Raw genomic sequence first — 23,588 nt, forward strand, 5'->3', positions numbered from 1 at the left:
GTAGAATCAACTCCCTGCCAACGGATCCCTGAAAAACTCCCTTGTACATTAAAGCTTGTTAGAACCAATGAGATGTATGTAGAAAGGTAGCCCTTGTATTCTTGTTGTTGAATTTATTAAGTGTCCATATACAGCTCTGCAGATGTTGGTTAGGATGTGGTCAGCACCAGTTGACCCTCCATCGAACCCATACAGGATTTACTGCAAGTTTTGGATCGTCTCTTGGAATCGCTCGAAACGGACATTTGGGGGCAAATCCTTGCGTTGTGTGGCCGTGCTATTCACCCGCATCATCAGACTCGTCCTGCCTGCACCCCGAGTCCTCCCGCTGCCGCGTGTGTCATCTTGAGCGGCCTCAGAGCGGAGGACTCCGCTACCCAGCAACCAATGCGGCGGCGCCCGCCAAAATCGTCACGCTAGGCGCCTGGAGGCGCGTTAACCCCTTCCATGCTGATGACAGAACGGTTCCGTCACCAGCATCGGTTGAGCTGTGCTGATGACGGAACCGTTCCGTCATGACTCCGCCCGCGCAAGGCGAAGTCAGCACAGGCGGAAAATACGCCCCGCACGGAAGGGGTTAAAGGTCGGGCTCTCCGGCAACGCGGGACACCGGGCGAAGTCCGGGCAAAGGGAGGGCCCTCTGTGGCTCTCAGAGGCCTGAGGAGGCTGGGCTGGGCCTGAAATCCTGGTCAAATCTTCGCCAATGTGCCCTGGAACTGTAAGCATTCATATTTCATATATCGATTTGTGCTCCTCCAAAATTGGGACCGTTTGAGACTGGCTAAAAAATTGCTTTAATGCAATCTAGAACTCTGGACTGTAGATACTAGCCTTTGGTTGGTACATTTCACTGTGTGCACTCCCAACTAGCCTATTTAAACAAATAATTTCCCCCTTCTTGGTGATCTTTGAAATAATGACACGCAAAACCAGAAGTAAGGCTGCAGCTGGAGGGACAAAGCTGACGGGAACCCTTGATGATTTTATAGTATGCACAAATTCACTGATAGATCAGGGAATTCTGCTCATGGAGAGAAGGGTATCCCAAGATCTAGCGTTTGCCAAGAGGTCGTCTATGGGCCACATTGCTGAGGTTCGTAGCTCGGAAAATGTAATAAGTAATTCTGCCTCTTTGCAGACACACGCAGAGGTCGATAACATTACTTGTACCCAGCCTGCACTTCCCAGGACTTGGCACCATCGGGAAATATTCTGATTACCACACAAATAGATACCCAGGTGGAAAGTAGCAATAATGAGATGCGAGGGAAAAGGGAGGGAGCAATCCCAAAAAATAAGCATACTAAAAATAATAATACAACCTCTAAGAAAGCAAAATCGGTAACTGTGACCAAACCTGGAGATGATAGCAGTAAAGAACCAGTGAGGGGAGCTTCCGGGGTGGATACAGGGAAAGAAGAGGTTGGTTCTAGAACCATGCCTATGACTATTGATGATTCAATCTTAGATGACACTTTGGCTGATATCTTTACTAACAGCACTACAGCCAACACTACAGCCAATAGTACAGGTATCAGTATAGATAGGGAAAACCTACTTATAACTACACTGAAGACTCTTATTAAATCCTTGTTGTCTCCCCTGGAAAAGAAGCTTCTGGTAATAGAAACCCAACTAAATGTGCTACATAAGGATATAGAAGCCGTGCATACGACCCAGGCTAAAGAAGTAGCTCATTCAACCCTACCTGCTAATAAACCACAAATAATAGATAAGCGTTTAATTGAAGGTAAAAAACAAGCTCCTAAAACCCATTGCTAAACCCGCGCCAACCTGAAACAAGTAAAACCTGTGTCAAATCCACTCCGGCCACTGAGGCTAAGATAAATAAACCAGACACCCTAAATGTTCCCACCCATAGTCCAGATGAAGCCCACCAAGATAAGACTGAAGAGCGCAGAAGCGTCAACTTACCACCAGAAGCATGTTCATACGTGGTAATCCTAGCCGGGGTTCCTGAATTGGCTCCTCAAGTTACGGAACCCTTCTGGGCACTTAAAAATAAGGTGCTTCACTGGTTAAATTCCAATCACCCCCTTCCACCAACAATAACTATTAACATCTTAATGGTACAGAGGGTTCCCTAGGTGGGACAAACTAGAAAGAGAACTCAAGGAGACTGTGTGGTGGTAACCTTTGAAGACCCACGAACAGTGGATCATATTTGTCTGGGGGCAACGAGAAATAATGGAGTTACAATTGTGGCAAGACCCCTCTCTTTTTTCTATATGCCAGCACAGCAACCGGACAATAGATGGAGTTGGATGAGGGGCCCTAATTATCCCAGGGGAGGGTGGGGGCATGAAATGCTTGGGGATCCAATTCAAAATATTTGGGGAGGGGGGTAAATGAAGGCTGGACTTCAATACAGCGAAGGGCTGGGAGAACACATCATGGTGACCGACAGCATTATGCAGAATGGATGGGCCCACAGTATGTTCCATTCACCATCCCTTGTTATAATCGGTTTAGTGAATTAGAGGCTGTGGACTGACGCCCAGAATACAAAGAGGCCCCACAGTCCCCTTCATTTCTATCCACTCTCATTAAATCAATGGCTAGTAGCGTAAAGCAGGAAACTCTTGATATGAGCATAAGAAAGGAAAGCGATAAAAGGGCACTAAATGGAAATGAAACTATACATTTGACAAATACCTTGGGGGGGAGAATAATATCTGTAATGGAGTAGATACCAGGAACAACGGTAAATATACCGCCGTAGATACTAACACCCATAGAAAAATTATATCAGTAAAACACGGGAAGGAAACAGGAAATGTCAGTATGGTCCAAAATAAAGATATGTGCACCCTGATGTTTTGGTATGTGGCAGGTTTTTAAAACTGAAAACTACTAATCCCTCCTGGGAAACCGTCACAAATGGCCTGGACATCTTGGCTGTTCAAGAAACTTGGGCTGTAGATCCCATACATTTAAACGGCTATAAAACATTTTCTACACCGGCAGTAGGAGCCCATGGGAGACCCAAGGGGGGCTTAACTACGTATCTCTCAAATTGTTTAGTGTATGAGAAGGTACGTTTTTACTCTAAATGTAATTTCTACCATAAATTAGCGATAGATACTAAAACAGGACTGAGTATCATCATAATAAATGTTTATAATAATATCCCAGGTAATGCGATTTGGGATACTTTGAAAATGTTAGCTAATTACTTACAATGTGAAATAGACAGCAAGGAGAAGGAAGTAATGATTTTATGGGGGCGGGATTTTAATTGTCCATTATGTAAAAAGGGCCAAAAATGCATTTGTGGTTTAATGTTAGAGCAGGACATTATTCTCACACATTTTAATCATACTCAAATTGGGGATCTGTTAAATGAGTTATTATTTGATTACGACTTGGGCTTCGTAAATGAAATGGCTCACCGACCAACACCATTTGTGCCAACATTTATTGGCAGGGGAGCATCTACTACTATCAACTTTAGCCTCTGCTCAAATGGTTGTGGTCAAAGGATAGGTAGTTTTAAAATTCTGGACACACCAATGAGCGACCACTTACCTCAAATACTCGAGATTGAGAACCCCTTCTTGGCACGACGAAACGATCAGCCACTAGTACAGGCTGTCCCAGATGTGGTGCTAGGGAGGCAAAATCGGTATACACTCAAATGTAAGGTGGTCCCGGAGGAATTCTTAATAAAGTTGGTAAATACCTGTGCCGATAGTTTTAAAATTTGCCTGGACGAAGACTCCAAGAGTGAATGCATAATAGAGCACTTTAACATTATTGCATCCACTATTAAAGAGAATCTGAAATTGGTGTCAAGGAATGGGTCTAAGAATAGTACAAGATGGTTCGATAGGACATGCACCAAGGCCCTTACAGATCTTAAACATGCAATTCACAAGGTGCCCCAGGACACTGCTCAAATAAGAAATCTAAGGAAATGTTATAATCGGGCATTGACAAATAGGAAGAATGCCATCAAAAGGGTGGCATGGGAAGAACTATGTGCAGCCTCACAATCCAAAGATACATTGGCCTTTTGGATGTTGGTAAATGCCCTCCTACTTTATGAAAACACCAAAGCTCGAATGGAAATTACGATCAATGAAGATGATTGGGTTGCACATTTTTCCACTCTTTACATATCCATAGATGGAACTGCAGACACAGGACTGAACTCAATACATGAGAAAGGGGACGAGGCACAAAAGTTGGTGGTAACTTTACCCGAGGTCGTAACCAGTCTGGAAGCCACAAAGGGCAGAAAGGCAGCTGGTCCAGACGGGATTCTGGCAGATTTGTACAAAGCTAATAGTGAAATCTGGGGCCCGATGCTTGTACAACTTTTCAATGCAGCCTTAGTAAGGGGGCTGAGTCCATCCTGGTTTACATCAATCATTGTTCCCATTTACAAGAAGGGAGATAGACAAAACTGTGCTTGTTATAGGCCAATATCCCTTCTTGATTCATCTATAAAGATCCTTGGTAGCGTTATCTTAGCCAAATTACAAAACTGGGCAGAGGAGTTTGGGGTAATAAGTGACCTACAATTCGGATTTCAAAAGGGCATAGGAACAATTGAGCAAGGCCTAAATTTATTTATTATCCAGCAGAAATATACTATGATAAAAAGGGTGCGTTTATATTTTACGTTTGTTGATCTTACATCGTCTTTCGACTGCGTGTCTCATTTTAAATTATGGGATCCGATGTCAAGGTTGGGCGTTGAAGAGTCGATCATTCAATTCCTAAGGGAGTTGTATTCAGGGGCCACTGCTACTGTACGCTATGGAAAAGGGGGGGAATGTAGTAGGTCTTTTGTGATAGGGCCAGGGGTGCGTCTTGGCGTCCTTCTTATTCCTTATCTACATAAATGGCCTTGAAAGTTGTCTGCTGCAAGAGTGGGGGGATATGCCCAGGTTTGGAAAAAGATCTATCCCTGCACTCTTGTATGCAGACGACGCTGTCTTAATGGCCCGTACCCCCATGGCCGTGCAAAAATTGATAATATCCTTTAATAGGTTTATGCTCAATTTGGATCTAAAAATTAACTGCAGCAAGACTTTTTCGATGAACTGTGGCACACGTACTAAGAAGCAAATGAAAACGATGTATATAAATAACGCTCCTTTAGAAAAAACATCCACCTTTCCTTATTTAGGAATCCTGTTCCACAAGACTGGTTCTTGGTCAAGTGCGGTGAAGGCAAGAACGCTTTTGTTCTCTAAAACAATAATGGCCTTAAAGAGTTTTATAAAAAAAAACTGGGGAAAAAAACGATCAGGGAAATTTTAACTATTTATAATGCAACATGTGTATCGGTGGCATTGTATGGAGCAGGGCTCTGGGGATACTCCAATATAAAATCAGTCCAAACAGTGGAAAAGAAATTTATCCAGCATATCCTGTCAATACCAGAAAGTACAGCGACTTGTATTTGCCATGCTGAGCTGGGGCTGCCGTATATTTCAGATACAATTAGAACACAGCCCGTTCTTTTGTGGCACAGGGTATGGACTGTAAATGAATGTGTACTAAACCGCGCCATACTTCAGGACGTGTTAAAACTTGAAAATGTAAATGGACTTGAATGGTTAAATTACGTCAGAATGTTCCAGACGGAAATTGACCGCTTACAATATTATGATGATCCATCTACAATGGTACATATCTCTAGAAAATTATTGAAAAAACTGTGCATGGAGTACTTGAGTGAAAAAAGACTGTTAGAAGAAACTAAGAAAAAGACTGTTTCCTCACATCAGTTGATTTTAACCGGAGGCAAATTACAGCCATATTTAAGCCTCCTTATGCCTAATTATGATAGATTTCTTCTAACACATTTCAGACTTAATATTGTTTTTAGATTATTCACCTTCCCAGAAATGAACTCTTGGTCAAAGGAACTGTCTTTATGCCCCTGTGATGATTTTATACTTTGCCTTGTAGGAAACGTATTGTCCCTATCCTAAAAGAGATGAATTTAAATAGATGTCGCCCACCGAGTTTTTCAGACATGTTTTTAAATATCGGAAATCAATTTGTTTGGATGAAATTTAAATTGTGTATATTATGGAAACCATGAACTGTGACAACTTCTCCTTTTACAAACAGCTGCTTTATTAATCACTGTAAATGTATTTTATTTGCTGCTTTTATGGTTATTGACTTTTTACCAAATAAAGTACTTTTTGAACTTTTTGAACTTGATAACTTTGCTTGCCGCTGATTCTCGGGAGATCAGGATGAAGTGCCTGAGTCTATCCTGGTTGCAGTGTGGGGCTTATATTTCACAGGTTCATCTGTCCAATTAAATACCTCCCCAGGTATCTCAAAGAAGTGTGTCTGTGATTGATAGAACACCCTCAAGCGGGCATGAAAAAGCAGGGAATACTGAATCTTCAGGCACCGCAGGCGGGCTTTAGCTTTGGCAAAAGTCTGTCGGCGCTGTAGTGTAGTCAGAAAAATTCATAATACGGTGGGAGGTGTAGGTCAGCGTTTCCTCCAGCCTGGCCTGCTGTAGAATGAAATCCCTATCTTTACAGTTAAGGAATCTTCAACGCGCCTTGCAACACCCTTTGTGAATGTCTCTAGAGTGGATACTATCTTTTGAAGGGTGGTTACCAAAATTCGAAACTCCATTTCGGTAATATGCTGTACCGCGTTTCGGAGGTTTTGTGGTAGTAACATAACATCTGAGCTGATGGGGCCCATGTAAGCCTCCCGCATGTCTATGGATGGTGTGATTGCTGCGAGCAAAGCTGCATTATCTGGTATAGAAGTTTTCAGGTTTCCTGGATCAGGTGGCTGGGCCGGTGTATTTTTCCATTGCGCATTGTTTTGAATTGGCACCAGGCAATTCATCCTTTACCATTTTGTTTGGGTACATGGGGGGGTCCCCTCCAGGTGTATGTCTAGGCGCACACCAGTGCTTCACGGAAGTTGTTGGAATGATGACTCCGGCTGGACCATGCCGATGAGGTGGCCGGAAATGACAGTCGGGGAAGGGCACCACACCCACAAGACACACCAAGACCTAGCCCAGCTGCCTCAGCGAATGGGCACCCTCCTACCCCATAGAGGGTACCGTCACCAAGTCCTGTGCTTCAGCTCCACAGAAGATCGGAGTGTTCCCTAACTGTCAGTTCTGGGGCTTCCAGCCAGGGCCTGAGGCTGACGAGAGGCGAGTGGTCAATGAGGCCCAAGGACACCCTTGCCAGGGCTCCTTGACACCACACATGCAGCTGGGTGTCCTTGCTGCAGTCAGGAAATAATCCGCCACTCAACCTCCCTGTGGGGGCTCTACGTCCTGCAGCAGAGCCCGTATTAACAGGGATACCACCACCAGTGCACAGTGTAATCCACACTGAATAGCCAGTAGACACATTTGTTGGGGTCGGAGCAGTGGGGATGCATAGTAGAAATCAAAGGTCCAAAGTCTTCCTCCACCCAAGATCAGGAGGTGCACCTTGCCATGACAGCGCAGGCCCTCCCACACCATAAAATGTAAATAGAGCTGTGCCCGGAGGGGAGCAAGAAGGTGGACGAAGGGGAGTGAGATGACTCATCCCTGGTCTCCCATCAGCACAGTTCCGGACCAGGCCACACCAATCCACACAAGTTTGGCCCTTGGGTCTCCCTAGTCAGGACTGCATCACAGCAGTTTCAAAAATGTAGCCGCAGCCAAGACATCCACTTGAACTCCCACACCAGCGCATGACACAGGGCAGGGGCGCCTACATTCCCGATATGGTCGTCGAAGTCCGGGTATCCGACATCACTCAGGACGGGGGTCTTGCAGCTCCTGTCCAGCCTTCAGTGCCTCTGGCCAGCAACGGATCCCACTGGGCAGGGACCCCACCACCAATAAAGTCCCACACTGGGAGACAGCGGCCAGTGGGATCCAAGGCCGGACTGGGAACCAAAACTAGCCCAGGCAAAGTGCTCGGCCACCCCCCTCCCCCCGGGGGGGGGGGGCTTGGAGATGCGACTGCGCTCTTTGCCAGGGCCGGTTTTCCAGACGATTTTGTTACAGGGCCGTTTTTGCAGAATGCAAAAACGGCTCTGTACCAATAACGGCCCCCAGGGGCCAAAACTGGACCCCACTCATTTTTGCCCCAGAGTGGTCAAACCAAGCCTGCACCGCCGCCTGATAATGGCCATGAGATTCAGACCGAGGCGCCGACTAGGACAGCGGGATGCAGTGCCTCCAGTCCTGCAACATGCTGTACCTTCGTAGGAGTGTCACCCCCCTCTGGGGCTTCCTCAATCGCCCCCGGGGCGCCCCCGGTGTGCACCTCAGCCCACCCTGAGGCGCGTCACTCACTCCAGCACGTCACCTCATGTCAAGTCCGGTGCTCCAGGTCTCAATCTGCGGGCTTTGCAGCAAGCGCCAATGAGTGTCTCCGAAGGAGGCCCAGGCAGCAGTGGAGCAGCACGAAGAGCCATAGAAAATAGGCATGCCGATGCAGCAGGATTAATCAAGGATTTTGTGGTGCTACGGGAGCTACCTTAACTCGCATCCCCCATGTTGGACTGTCACGCCCCTGTGATAATCAATTCTACTGCATTGATTTCTAAGTAAACCAAATACTGATATGTAAAACTAGTTTCACATATCTCACGTTATCATGTTGTTAACATGTAAGCACATTTTCATCTTCCTGGAAGTCATTTCAGCCATCTCACTTAAGGACAGAGTATTATGTTGGTACCTCTAGTGAATAAATGATGTCAGACCGCAGACAAACATCCCGCATACCATCATACCGCAAATTTGATCCCGCAAGTACTATTAGGCCGAAAATAAAGAGAACGAATACTTTTAAAACGAATATGCCTTTAACACGCATGCCTTTACAACGAAAAGGCATGCACATGAAAGGTATACTTGTTGTTAAAGTAGTTAAGGTAAGTAAGAGTACCCTACCCAACCCTACACTACAATGTAATGTAGTACCCCTGCACCACCCACCCATAACACACAGGCCTTTTCCTACATTTACACAACCCAGCACGACCCTCCAACACTACCATAAACCACTTTACTTCCCTACACATACACTACAACACTACCTTAATACACTACCCCCAGCATGACCCTACACAAACACTACACCCTAGCATGACCCTACACTACACAAACACTACAACACTACCCTAAAACACTACACCCCAGCATGATCCTACAATACACAAACACTACAACACTACCCTAAACTCTAAAACACTACCCCTACATGACCCTACACAAAAGCAAGAACACTACCCTAAACCCTAAAACACTACCCCCAGCATAACCCTACACTACACAAACACTACAACAATACCCTAAACCATAAAACACTACCCCCAGCATGACCCTACACAACACAAACACTGCAACACCACCCTAAACCCTAAAACACTACCCCTGCATGACCCTACACTACAACACTACCATTAACTCTATAACACTTCCCCCAGCATGACCCTACACTACAACACTACCCAAAGCCCTCAAACACTACCCCCAGCATGACCCTATACTACACAAACACTACAACACTACCCTAAACCCTAAAACACTACCCCCAGCATATCCCTACACTACACAACACTACCCTAAACCCTAAAACACTACCCCAGCATGACCCTACACAACACAAACACTACAACCATCCAGACAATCTATAGGGCCTTCCCCACCACTGCACAAACCAGTATGGGGCCACCCATCCTGCCGGATCAGGTGGTGCTAGACTCTCTCCCCTATCTCTCTTTGGAGTCTTACACGGCCCTGGCTCTCCGAGTTAAGTCTGGGTCGCCGGTCGACCCGCTCAAGCCACCAATGTTCAGAGACCAGACTTTTGCTCGCCCGGTTTGCGACTTAATCAACATGTCGCTATCATCTGGCCAGGTGCCTTTGAAATGGAAGCATGCCGTAGTAATGCCCATTTTGAAAAAAACATCTCTCGACCCTACAAAATCGGAGAACAACCGCCCGATTTCGCTTCTCACGTGGCCAGCCAAACTCGCGGAGGTGCATGTTAACACCGCCCTCACTGATCATCTGTCGCGTGCCAACATTCTGGACGACACCCAGAATGGTTTTCGGGCCGGCCACAGTACGGAGACAGCATTGCTATCTATGGTCGAGCACCTGCGGGCAGTTCTGGATGCAGGTCAAACGGCGGCGCTTGTTTTGTTAGACCTAAGCGCCGCCTTTGATACGGTCTCCCATGATATTCTCCTGCAGCGTCTTGAGGAGATAGGGGTGATCGGCACTGCACACCAGTGATTTCGTTCGTTTCTCAAGGATCGTTCCTTCTGTGTGGCGTCCCCGCCCTATCAGTCCAAATGTCATCCTCTGTCTCTTGGGGTCCCGCAGGGTTCCTCGCTGAGTCCCACGTTGTTTAACATCTACGTGAGGCCGCTGGCTGAGGTTGTGAAGCTCTGTGGTATGACCATGGTGTCGTACGCAGATGACACCCAGCTAGCGGTCACGATCAGCGGGGACTCTGGGGTGGATGCCCCAAGATTCAGAGAAGGACTTAGGGCGGTGGCTGGTTGGATGACGTCCAACTGTCTCCAACTAAACGCCAAAAAAACGGAGGTGATGGTCTTTGGGAAGCGGACGGACCTATGGGGAGATACTTGGTGGCCCCCTGAGTTGGGGCCGACCCCCACTCCGGTTGCGGAGATCAAAAATCTTGGTGTTTGGCTGGACCCTTCCCTCAACTTTGTTGGCCACACCAAAAGGACGGCGGCGTGCTGCTTTGGCATCTTGCGCAATCTGCGACCTGCCCTTAAATATTTTGATGCCGCAACTCGTCAACTGGTGGTACAAGCAACGGTTTTGGCTCGGCTGGACTATGCCAGCTCCCTTTTTATAGGGTTAAACCAGGCCAAGCTAACCCGACTTCAAAGAGTGCAGAACGCAGCGGCCAGAGCAATCATAGGTCTTCCTAGGTTCTGCTCGGCCGGTCCAACTTTGCGAGCCTTGCATTGGTTACCCGTTAGGCAGCGGATCCACTTTAAAGTACTGTGCATTTCTTTCAAGATTCTGAAGGTCCTATCGCCTCCCTTACTGCGCCAACTTTTGTGCCCTTATATCCCGGGCCGCACTTTGCGCTCGCTGGACCAAGAATTAGCGGTAGTCCCTCGGTTCAAACTCAGTCGGGCGGGGGGTCGCTCTTTTAGGGTGCGGGCAGCCGCACTTTGGAACGCTCTCCCCTTGAAACTCCGGACCCTTGGCGACTTGCTTTCTTTCCGCAAGGCCGCTAAAACTCATCTATTTTCTGAGCTATGTTAAAACCTCAACTCCCCCATTTTTAATAATATTTTCTGTTTTCCTGTTGTGTTGTGTTCGCCACCTTGTCGGTGCGCCGGGACGCTCCTTCGCTGGAGCAGCTGTGCGCAATACAAATAGCACTAACATAACATAACATAACAACACTACCCTAAACCCTAAAACACTACCCCCAGCATGACCCTACACTACACAAACACTACAACACTACAACACTACCCTAACCCCTATAACATTTCCCCCAGCACAACCCTACACTAAACAACCACCACAACTCTACACTACACTAACACAACACTACACTACACAATAACTACCCCAGCACAACCCCCACCCCCCACCCCGTGGTTTTCAAAACGCAAATGCATTTAACATACATGCCTTTACAACGTAATTCGTTGTAAAGGCATGCGTGAAAAATTCACATGTGTTTTGAAAAAATGTGGCATGATGGTATGCGAGGTCAATGTCCTTGCGGGTAAATGGTATGCGGCCTGAAAGTCCGCGGGATAAAAAATGTGGGATAATGGCTGCAAACCAACTCTAGTAGCAAAGTTCAAACATTAACATAGCAGTTCAGCATGTTAAGAAATTCATATAGCAGTTGTGATAGAGCTGACATTGAACTGTGGTCTTTTTATCATGTATAATTTGTGTACAATTCCATCATCATTAAAAGCAAGAAGAAGGATGTTCTCAATGTAATAGATTTAATTTTGATCCTGCCTCTTCCATGATACTAGTTAAATCTAAAATAAAGAATCTATAGTGGGTGTGTGGTGCATAGATGAAGAATGATTTTTTTTTACTACTATGTGCAATTCCATTAAAATAAAATGAATGACTCTGTTGTTATTGTAATAGACAACATATATGTAACTTCTCATGGTACATCAGTGTTGTTAGTTTAGCTACTGACAGTTTAACAGTGTTTAATATGATGGACAAACAAGTTATCAATGTTTGTGTCAATATTAGTAAATAGTGAAATATCTCATCAGCGATGGATGTGGTCATACTATTAACCATTTGATAAATGTTTACCCTGAAAATTGTTTGAATTACCTGTGGAAAAAATAACAATTTCTCCTGGAATGCCAGCCATGTGAAACGTGTTGCTTGTCTATCTGTAATTGTTATGGTTGCTTTCCCTCTGTACATTGATAGAGAAGAAAGAGCAGGAATAATCTTTCCTCTTATGGAGCGTATTGGTGAAAAACATGCAAGACAACTAAAACAATGTGTAATTTCTCCATCTTTCACTGTGTTCAGGTGTTTACATTGCCTATATTTTCTAACAGAGAAGAAAGATCAACATTTGTCTTTCTTCTTACAATCTTTAAAAACATGAGAATTAAGAAAGTTCAAACAATGTTACTTGAAAGATTAAAAAAAATTGCATTTGATACAAATGCGATTTTCTAATAGTTTATGCTTATTGTGATATATTAAAGTCAGCACATATTCTTTATGGCTCTGTCTGATTATACACAATATTTACACATTTTGTTTGACTAGAAATATTTTTCTGAAAAAGAGAAATGTTAAACCGACATTTTAATTAAGTATTGAAAAAATGGCTTTACCTGAAAAAAAAATCACAAAAAAACAAAAGGTTAAATCGCCATTATATTTGACTAAGTTTCTGCCGTAGTAATGCATGTAATATACATACATAAATACATAAACAACTCCTCAACTTACATTAAAAAAGCTGAAATTCATTGTAAAATCAAAGGGTAAAGGGACACATAAAAGTGGTACCCTGCCCTTTTTTAATCAGAAACCCCTTGGGATAGTTTACGGGCTGTGTCTGGTGGGTCGGTACATTCACTATTATCAAAACATAGTTGAGGGGGGCGGTATGTACTCCAGTCCCCTTGACAATCTGTAGTCCTGTTGACTCCCAGGGTCCAATCACATATATATTTGGTGAGTATGGAAGGGGTCCCCTGTAAGCCGTTTTATAGCCCTGTAGGTCCCGTCCCCTGGAATGTGCCTCAAATGTATAATGGTATATTGATATGCATTGCTAATGGGGCAAAGTCCTGTAGAGAGGCCTCTGCCCTGTGCTTTTTCAAATCAAAGACAATGAACTTAGCCAGACTGCAGAAATGTACGTATCTGATCAGGATCGCCTTAAATGAGGCGCCAGAATGTAATACTGCTCCAGTAACAGATATGCGACATCATGAAGGACATAGTCTGGTCCCCAACATGCACCAAGAAGCTCTGCATCATTAACCAAAACTCTCAAAATCCCAGTATTTTTAAGCCTTAGCATTTCTTATTTCCATTCAAAAAGAAATACAAGTAACCACTGACGACTGCGCACCGTACTAAAAGGCCAACGGCTGTACATAAAGTAAGGATATTAAAGGGATGGGGAGGGTGTAGGGGGTGGGGGGAACTGTCTGATTTTATTATATTTAACAATGCTCTTGCTTTTTACGGTTCTGATTTTAATTAATTGAACAGTTAATACATTCATTCATTAATTCACTATATTTAGAATGGGTTGAGGACCCTCCCTTCCTGAGGACCACAGCATGACAGTGTCCTAGGTACCCCATCCCCTGTCACACTGTTGTTCCTATGGGTGGGCATAGTTGGCAGAGTACCATTACATGGAATTCTACAGAGTTGAACAAAAACTCCATGACCTCCCATCTGCAACTCCGTTATATCTCATGCCAAGTAATAAAACAGAAACCTCATATACTTTTGATAATGTTGTCATCCTACAAAAGTGAAAATGGAAAAATAGCAAGCAGTGAGAGAGGTGATGATTTTGGGATATTCACTAACCTAGGGAGAGAACTTAGCATATGCCTTGAACACCAAGACCACACCTTTCTGAACAATTTGGTGGCGATTCCAACCTCCTAGGACCACCCCAAGCACTGTCAGTTATGGGCAAAAATACAATCTCAGCCAAAGGCCCTGCAAAGCATTATGGGACAAGAATCTAGAGTGCAGTGAATATTATAGTATCCAATATCAAAACATTCCTCAAGGGGCAGGCTCTCTGCGGCTCAGCTGAGAGCAAATACTATAATATTCACTGCACTCTAGAATCGCACCCCATAATGCTTTGCTGGGCCTTTGGTTGGCACTGTATTTTTTCCCAAAACGTTGCTTGGGATGGTCCTAGGATGATGGGACCACCACCAAATCGTTCAGATTATATGCTTTTTGTGTTCAAGGCATCTGATTGGTCCTCCCCCTAGTTTAGGGGTGACCCCAAAATCATCACCTACTTTCAATGCCTAATATTTTTCAAAGTTCACTTTTGTTTTAGCATATAAAGATTAAGTTGTCTTATCAAAGAGTTGTGGGTGCAGTAGCTAACTCTGCTACGTGGCAGAGTCAGAATTTTTGCATGAATTCTGTGTTGTCAAAGTCATGTGTAGTTAACAAATCTCCGCTACCGGAGTGGAGGTAATTGCACACGGTTACCTCAAGAGTATGGGCATGGAGCTATTAATGGCTTCAGCTGAATAGAAACAAGAACTACCCTGCCAGGGTAAATTTCAAGGTCCCATAGGGATCCTTACAATCAAATGAGAGGTGACATAAAATACGTATCAGAGCCAGCAATGCATCACACAGAATAAATTGGTGGAGATATATATAATTTATTTGCTATTTGTTGATTTCATATAGAAAATTCATGTAGGTGCTTTAGAAAAATATATACATAGATTTAAACTCTTATATCATACATACGGTGAAGAAAAAAAACATGATGTTTCTGGTTTTAAATGGAATCAAGGTTAGAGTCAAGCAGAAAGCATATATTCAGGTCCCACACACTCCCACAGTCTATCAATGGCTCCAATCCGTTGGGAGCAGACAGGTTCTCACTGTGTGGGTGATTCAATGTTTTTTCCTGCCAGTGCTCTTGTGACCAGAAAAACACATCATTGAGCCCATCTGGCAGGAGCAGAATGCAAAGCTGTTCTCAGGATGGGTGCTGGCAGGGAAGTCTGCAGAGACAGGGACACCCAATTTTACAAAAAAAAAGGAAAATGTGTCTGAGTCTAGCACAGTGCTATAAAATTGGAGCTGCATGTAAGGAGGCAATTGGGTTGCAGGGGCCCTGGGGCTCCTCCGCACCCCCAACAAAAAGGCTTTTAGAAATGCTTATTTTATTTATTTGAAGTGTTTTATATAGTGGTGTTTAGACCCGGAGGTATTAGAGCACTTTACAAGAGGTTACATATTGTTAAAAAAATTACATCAGTTACAAGTTACATCTGTTACTAGAACATCAAAAATAATAGAAAATGAGACTAATAGAGCATAGGGGGTGAGGGGGATAAAGAAAAAGGGGTAGCGAATGCAGATCATCTCACTTCAGACTGATCACTAAAAGTCAGAGTCAAACAAATAGGTAAGGATCCCGTAATCAGCACATCCAGAGCCTGCTTTTCTCACAGTGTCAGGTTGCAAATTAGGGAAGGAAAGGTTCCAAGGGAGGGGGCAAAAAGGGTGCCTCACCATGATCGTGCAATAAGAGAGGGGTGAGGCAGACTCCAGAGGGGTTGATTTGTGGTAAATAAAATTACCGGGACTATTTTTCTATAGATTACACGACAATAAGGATAGCTCAATAAAATGAGAGGCTGAGTCCATGATATCTGAGTCATACGGGCTTTAATTAAGTACCTCGAGGCACGGGACATCGGGTTCCATCACCACTAGGGTTCAGGAAGGGACATTCAACATTTTATTAACATCACACATTATATATAGTAAAACAGTATAATTGAAATGAATACAGTAGGCGTAACAAGTGAAAAGAGAGAGATAAGAACACATGGGCGTAAAAGAAGGCGTGTACAGAGGCGTACACGGAGGTGTGTACTGGAAACGTCACAGAAGTGTCATAAGTGGGTGGATGCATAGAGGGATTCTGCAGGGTCAGCAGAAACCTTTACCCTGGGTGCGTGCGCAACTGAGCATGACGTGGTATTGACGTGTAACTGGGGAGAGCTGGGGGGCTTGACTTTAGCACTAGTAGAGGAGACTGGTGTCTGGGATGTCAGGACGACCTGCACCTATAGCATATCTGGTATCTTATGTTTGGAGGATGTGATGTCTGAGGGAAAAGGTCTCTCGGGCAGAGGCCGTTCAATACTGAATGCTAGTGCGTGCATACGTGTCTTGGTGCAATGCGCGGGGCCATGGGCCTACCATGGTAACGGGTTCAGTAAATCACTTGCAAGGAGGACAGGAAGGCCGGGCCCTTTGCTCTGCAGCCGGAAACATGTTTACCTATATCACTAGACTGGAATGTGTTTTTCGGGGAGGCTGAGCAGATAACTGTCTTGGCAGGTAGGCCAGGCCGAGCCGGGCACCGCTTCGCTGAGCAGAAAGTAAGGTAAAGGTCAGGGATGCATACCTAAACTACAGCTTTCAGAGACAGAAAAGACTTCGGAGCCTCAATTAAGGGCCTGGCTCGGCTGAGCCAGAAAAACGTGGAAAACGTGTGCTTCGCGTTATTTAAAAGTGCACCATGTAAAGACGTTGGCACCATAGGCCTAAAAGCCAAATTAACGTGGTTTTCTTGGAGGGCTGAATAACTGACATAGTAACGTTGGACGGAAATGCATATGCGTCTTCATGGCAGGCACGGGAAGGGAATTACACGACATACACGGAACATGGGAGCATGGATAGGGTGCGAGTGGGGGACAAATTGACTACCTAAACATTTCTATTTCCTCATTCCCTCCTTGGCCCCTACTACACCCTATGATATGTCTATTTTCATGAGACCATCTATCTGTTCGTATAGCATCATTTGTTCATCTTTTTTCATTCAGGAACGGGAACGTGAACTTGGACGGGGAATACAAGCTGTGGCGCACAAGCCGCAAATCGCTGGCCCACATTGCAGACAGAGACAACAACTAAACACTATAAGCAGTATTATTCCTAGGAATGATAACACTTTCCATCCCCATGCGGATATCACACTCCAAAGCCAACCGGACCAAGTCCAGGTGCCAGGATTCTGGTGTATCAGGTGAGCTATTTCATGAAGCCTTGTTATCGCTTTATACACTGATGGCGCGTTATTAGGAATAAAAATACAACAACTAGATCCGATCACTCTACAAGCTCCGCCCCTATCGGCCAGGATGACGTCAAGTACAAGGCGGTTTTGAAGAACAACAAGTCTCATAGCAGACTGCTCTTCGGTCAGGTTACCTAAAGCAGAAGTAGTCTCATTCACTACTGCTTCAAGATTTTGAGTTAATTTCCGTATCAGTTTACTGTTTTGGACAGGACCTACAAAGAAAAAGAATCCTTTATTGAAATCTGTATATTGCTCCCACGCTGTCTCAGTCTGGTCGACAATCGGGGTCTTGATCTCCCTTCTATGTCTTACATGTACAAGATGTGAATTTCGATGATAATCAGGTGGGGCTAGAAAAACAGGTGACAGTAGGATCGCAATATAACATGTTCCATCCCAATCCAATGGCAGACGTACATAAGCTGTCTGACCACATATAAAATAGGAATGGCGGGAAGCTTTGAAAGTAGACTTTCCTTTATCACTGAATTCAACCACAGTATTACAATCACTGTGTCCTAGGTGTACTGAACTATTCTTTCTGACGCATAATTCACCTTTCACTGGTAAAACTGTTATAAACGGCAAGTCCGAATTAGTCTCGGACTGAATGTTCAGAATCATGAGGTTAAGTGTAAAATTACCTAATCCATACACTTCATTTTCTAGATCGGTCCCTGTCCTTTGGGGAAGACCTTCCTTGTCTGGGAAACAGGCTTTATTCATTACTGTATTTAGGTTTCCCCATATCCAATTGCTCTGGAAAACTGTGGACTTACTGTCTAAGGAGGACATTAAAGTAAACCATGCTCCGCACGAACCATTATGTGTAAACGGATAAGGAAAGAGGGGCAGAGCTCCCTTGTATTTCTGATAGGGAGGGAGTCGGCCACATACCCAGCAATTTGTGGCATTGCTGGTCTGGTGATAATGGTGTAACATACAGATAAAAGTGTTGTTGCGCAGTGCTAGACGATAGGATAGTTCGTGAGGGGGCAGGTCACTGAAAGTGTGTTCTACAGTGTCATTAGAGGAAGTATGTACATGTGAACCAAGAGGAGGAAAGAAAACATGTAGCATTAAACTTATGCATACAATCGATATACTCAGAACAAACATAAAAATTAAAGTAATGACGCATCTGCTGTGCAGGTTTTTGCAATATTTTTCTCTCTTTTCAATTCGCCTATCTCTCTGACTATTTGGGTCTATCTTATACATGTCAGATACCTGTCTAACCGCTTCAGCCGAGGGGGACTTAAACAATTAAACGCTGTCTGACTTACTAGACCTCAACTTTGTTTTGTACTCCTGTTGTGGAGTTTTCTCTAACAGGGGGAGTTTAGAGTCTGTATCGGGGCAGTCCTTGGGAAATGTCTTTGGACACAGTCCATGAAATCGTTTGATGTGGCTGGAGTGGAGCCACCCTTTTCTTCCTTCAATCTTCACAGCGGTCCTTGTGGTCATTAACACCAGTTTAGGTTCCTTCCACCTGGGCACCAGAGGGCTTGAGCGGTCAAAGTTGTGGACCAACACCAGGTCTCCTGGAAAAATTTCATGCGGTTTCACCTGAGTGTTGTCTGGGAAGGCAGCCGCAACCTGTGAACGACAAGATAGTAGTGCAGACATCAAGGAAGCCAGGTAATCTGTCAGCATGTTACTATCGACATCTGTAATCTTACGAGGCATAGGCGTACCCCACATGTTAGGGGGACGACCGAAGACTACTTCATACGGGGACAGTCCGGTTCTGGAATGAGCTGCCATGCGCATGTAAAAGAGGGCAACCGGCAGGGCTACCATCCAATCTACTCCTTTTTCTGCACAGACCTTCGCTAACCGTGTTTTTAGAGTCTGGTTATGTCTTTCGACAAGACCAGCTGCTTCGGGGTGTCGTACGCAGTGGAATTTCCACTGGTATCCTAACAGGAGTGATACCTGTTTCATGAGTTCGGACGAGAATGGCTGTCCATTATCAGAGTACACGACACGGGGCAAACCGTATCGCGGGAAAAATTCACGGACCAACTGTTTGGCTGTAGTTACAGCAGTGTAATCTGGGACTGGGTACGCTACTGTCCATCTGGAAAGGGCACATACAACTACGAGGACATACTTGAATCCTCGGCATCTGTCCATCTGGATATAATCCATCTGGAGGACTTCAAAAGGATGGTCAGGAGGATGAAATCCACCTTGTTCCACGGGAATGCCTTTGCCTGGATTGAACTGACAACAGATCATACAGGTACGTACTTTCTGTTTTGCTGCTGCACATACATGCTTGTTGAACCAGATATTCTGGATGCTGTCTAGCATGGCTTTTTCTCCTAAGTGTGCTGGACTATGTGCTGTGTTAATGATAACTTGAACCATAGAGTCGGGGAGAAACCAAGTGGCTTTTTCCTTCGTCATCCATCCCTGATCTGTCTGGACCCCTCCTTGTTCCGTCCATTTCTTTATTTCATCTGGAGTTGCATGTGTCTGTATGTCGAGTACATCTTGTGTGGGATCCCTGACTGTCATGCAATGTGTTGGTGTTGATACTTCAGTCTTTGTCGTGTCAGTCGATATATCTGTTTGAGTCTGAGCTGTAAGCTTGGCTGTTTGATCTGCCAGGTCGTTACCCTGGGAAATAGTGTCGGTGACTTTAGTATGTGCTTTGCACTTCATGATGGCTATGGCTGTAGGCAAGTGTATTGCTTCTAACAGAGCTTGAATGAGGGGACCATGTTGTATCTTGGCACCGTGAGAGGTCAGAAAACCTCTTTCCTGCCAGAGAACGCCGAAGTTGTGAACGACTCCGAATGCGTACTGTGAATCTGTGTATATGTTTACTTTCTTGTTCTTAGCTAGTATGCAGGCTTGGGTCAGAGCGATGAGCTCTGCTGCTTGAGCAGACAGTGTGTCAATACGATGTGTTTCTATGACTTCAGTTTCAGTAGTCACTGCATATGCGGCTACCAACTCTCCTGTACTTGTTCTCATACATGAACCATCCACATAAAGTGTCAGGTCTGGGTCAGGTAATGCAATGTCTGTCAAGTCTTGTCTTGGCTTTGTTACTGTATTAATGACTTCCACACAGTCATGTGGTGTAGGGTCTGCTATTATCGAGGGTAACAGAGTAGCAGGGTTTAGCGTGTTGCAACGTCTGATCTCTATGTGTGGCTGAATTAATGTTAGTTCATATCCTGTCAGTCGTGCTATGGTCAAGTGTTGAGTTTGTGTCCTGTTTAGGAGAACTTCCACAGAGTGTGGAACTTGTACTGTCAATGGATGTCCTAACACTATGGAATCGCTTTGTCTGATAGCTAGAGCTGTTGCTGCAACTGATTTCAGGCACGCAGGCAGAGCCTGGGCTACTGGATCTAATGTACTAGAAAAATAAGCGCAAGGCTTGTGTTTTCCTGCTTGATCTTGTGTGAGAACAGATAATGCTGTGCCATCGCGTTCTGTGACAAAAAGTGTAAAAGGTTTACTGTAACATGGTGTCGCTAAAACAGGTGCTTGACATAGGGCTTTCTTCAATTCATCAAAAGCTTGTGTATGTTCCTGGGTCCAAGGGAGGACAGTCGAAGTCGCTGCCTCCTGTGTTGTCAACTGTATGAGTGGCTTTGCTAGATATGCGTACTGAGGAATCCATTGTCTGCAGTAAGAAGTGAGGCCAATGAAGGCCCGTACTTCCTTTTGTGTCTTGGGCTGTGGAAGATGTGCAATTAACTGGATGCGGTCAGGTGTCAACTGTCTACCCCTCTTGGACAGCAAATGTCCAAGGTATACCACTTGCTGGGCACAGAATCGTAGCTTCGAAAGGGGACACTTTATGCCCCTTTTCGGCCAGAAAATACAAGACTGTCAGTGATGCACGTTCGCAATCTCGTTCTGTTCGTGCTGTGATCAATAGATCATCAACATACTGGAGCAGGGCAGTGTCAATAGGCATGTGAATACAGTCTAGTTGTCATTTCAGCGCTTGGCTGTAAATACTAGGGCTCTCTGTGAATCCTTGAGGAGCACGTGCAAATTTGAAGCTTCTGCCATTTAAACAGAATCCGAAGAGATACTGGCTTTCTGGATGAATGGGGACACTAAAAAAGGCGTTCTTGAGATCGATTACAGTAAAGAACGCTGCTTCGGAATCAATGGCAGTCAACAGAGAAGAAATGTCTGGGACCACTGGGTACTGGGGTATTATGCATTTATTTAATTCTCGAAGGTTGATCACCAGTCTGTAGACCGGTGGAGCATTCGGGTCAGTTCGTTTAAGAATCGGGATAATTGGAGAATTACATACATTGGAGTCAGTTTCTACAACCACTCCTTGAGCAATGAGCTCGTCAATAATTTTCAGTAGGGCAACTACAGCCTCTAGAGGTAACTTGTATTGTCGGATTCGGGGTAGTACAACTCCTTGTTTGAGAGTAACACGATATGGTGTAATATGCATACAACCTACATCAGTTGGACCTTGCGCCCATAAATGCTGCGGTACATTCTGCAATCTCGGATCAAAATCTCTTAACACATAATGTCCTTTAAAATCACGTAAAAACAATCTCACTCTTTCCGGAGAACAACAAATCACTGCTCCTAGTGCTTTCAATGTTTTTATACCAAGCAAGTTTTCTGGACATGATTTCGTAAGTAACAAGTCTGTAGTGCGAGTCAATGGACCAACTTCTAGAGAAACTGGCTTTGACACTTCGTTAACAATAGGCTTTCCTGAAAATCCCAGGGAAACATTCTGTGAGCCTGAGAGGGGTGCCCCTGGAACCTCGTCATGACTGATGGTAGTTCTGCTCGCCCCTGTGTCAATCAAAAATTTTCTGTCTTTCCCTAATACCTGACTATGTACATAGGGACCCTCTTGATCTACAGGAACCTCGATAAGGGGCAAGCCAACCTCCCTCTCTAGGCTGTTTCATGAATACTGTTGATAATCGGGGTAATCTGACTGTGCATACTGGTACATTTGTTGCGTGACATGTTGTGTGGCAGCTATAGGTTGGGGTTGGGGTACAGCTACTGTCTGTTGCGTGTTCTGTGGAGGTTGCGTGTTCTGCGGAATATTTTGTGGAACATGTTCTTGTCTAGGTGGACGCGGTCTTTCTTTCGTTTTACCTGTTGCTATGTTGTGTCTTAGAACGGCACATTCGTTTATGTAGTGACCTGGCTGTTTACAATAATTGCAATTCCCTTTAACAGGAGCTGCAGATTGACTGGCCGGTGTCATACCCCTCTTCTGACCATCAGCTGGGACAGACTGAGCAACTAGTACTTTCATTTTCGTGTCTTTCATACGTCTCTGTTCATGATCGTGTTCTTCTCTAATTCTGTTTTGATGGTACTGTAACATTTGTAACATTTGGGAAGGGGTATTAGCTTGCCATGTACTCTCGACTTTTAGTACTCTGTTTTTAACCAGTGGTAAGGAATTCTCGACTAATTTGGTCACAAAAAGATGTGGATATGATTCACTACTGGTTTTCAGGCCGCTATTAATAATGAAACATTTCTCGAATCTAGAATAAAAATCACTAGTGTCTTCGTCTTGTTTCTGTTTGCAGGCTGAGAGAGCATCCCAGTCTTCCTTTTTAGTTGTCAATAATCTCGTCAAGACCTGTACTAATAATCCTGGTAATGCTTTAGCTTTTTCCCCGAGACCTGTACCTGAGAATCGCGCATTTTCTTCAGTTTCTAATTCTGCCCAAATAATCTTTTTCTCACCCACCTCCTATTCTTTCTCTTTCAGTTTTTCATAAATGCCTGCTGGCAACAATACCTTTAACATTTTAATGATATCGGGATACGTATAATCCCCCATGAGGAGCATATCCTTTAATTCACGGTGGAATCCTGCTGGATCTTTATCATGACAGGGCACTAATTTTTTAATTTCCAATAATTCCATTTTAGTCAGGGGTGTGTATACGAATACTCTTTCTAGCTCACCATCTTCTGTCCGAACGGGATGAACTTCTCGTAAGGGATTCTGTCTGTCTATGTAAAATGGTTTCCTTACTGGGGGTGGAACAGGAACAAAATGAGGAGTCAGGAAAGTTCTGTATTTGTGTCGGTGTTCTAGGATGACATTAATTAAATCGGTACATAGGCCTCTCCATCTCTTTAGGAGTAATTCTTCCAATATATTATATAAGGGACCTGGATCAGAATGCTGACTTTCGTACAGTGTAATGAGACGTTGAATCA

The sequence above is a fragment of the Lissotriton vulgaris genome, chromosome 1_1, assembly GCF_964263255.1.
Source record: "Lissotriton vulgaris chromosome 1_1, aLisVul1.2, whole genome shotgun sequence".
Taxonomy (NCBI): Eukaryota; Metazoa; Chordata; class Amphibia; order Caudata; family Salamandridae; genus Lissotriton; species Lissotriton vulgaris.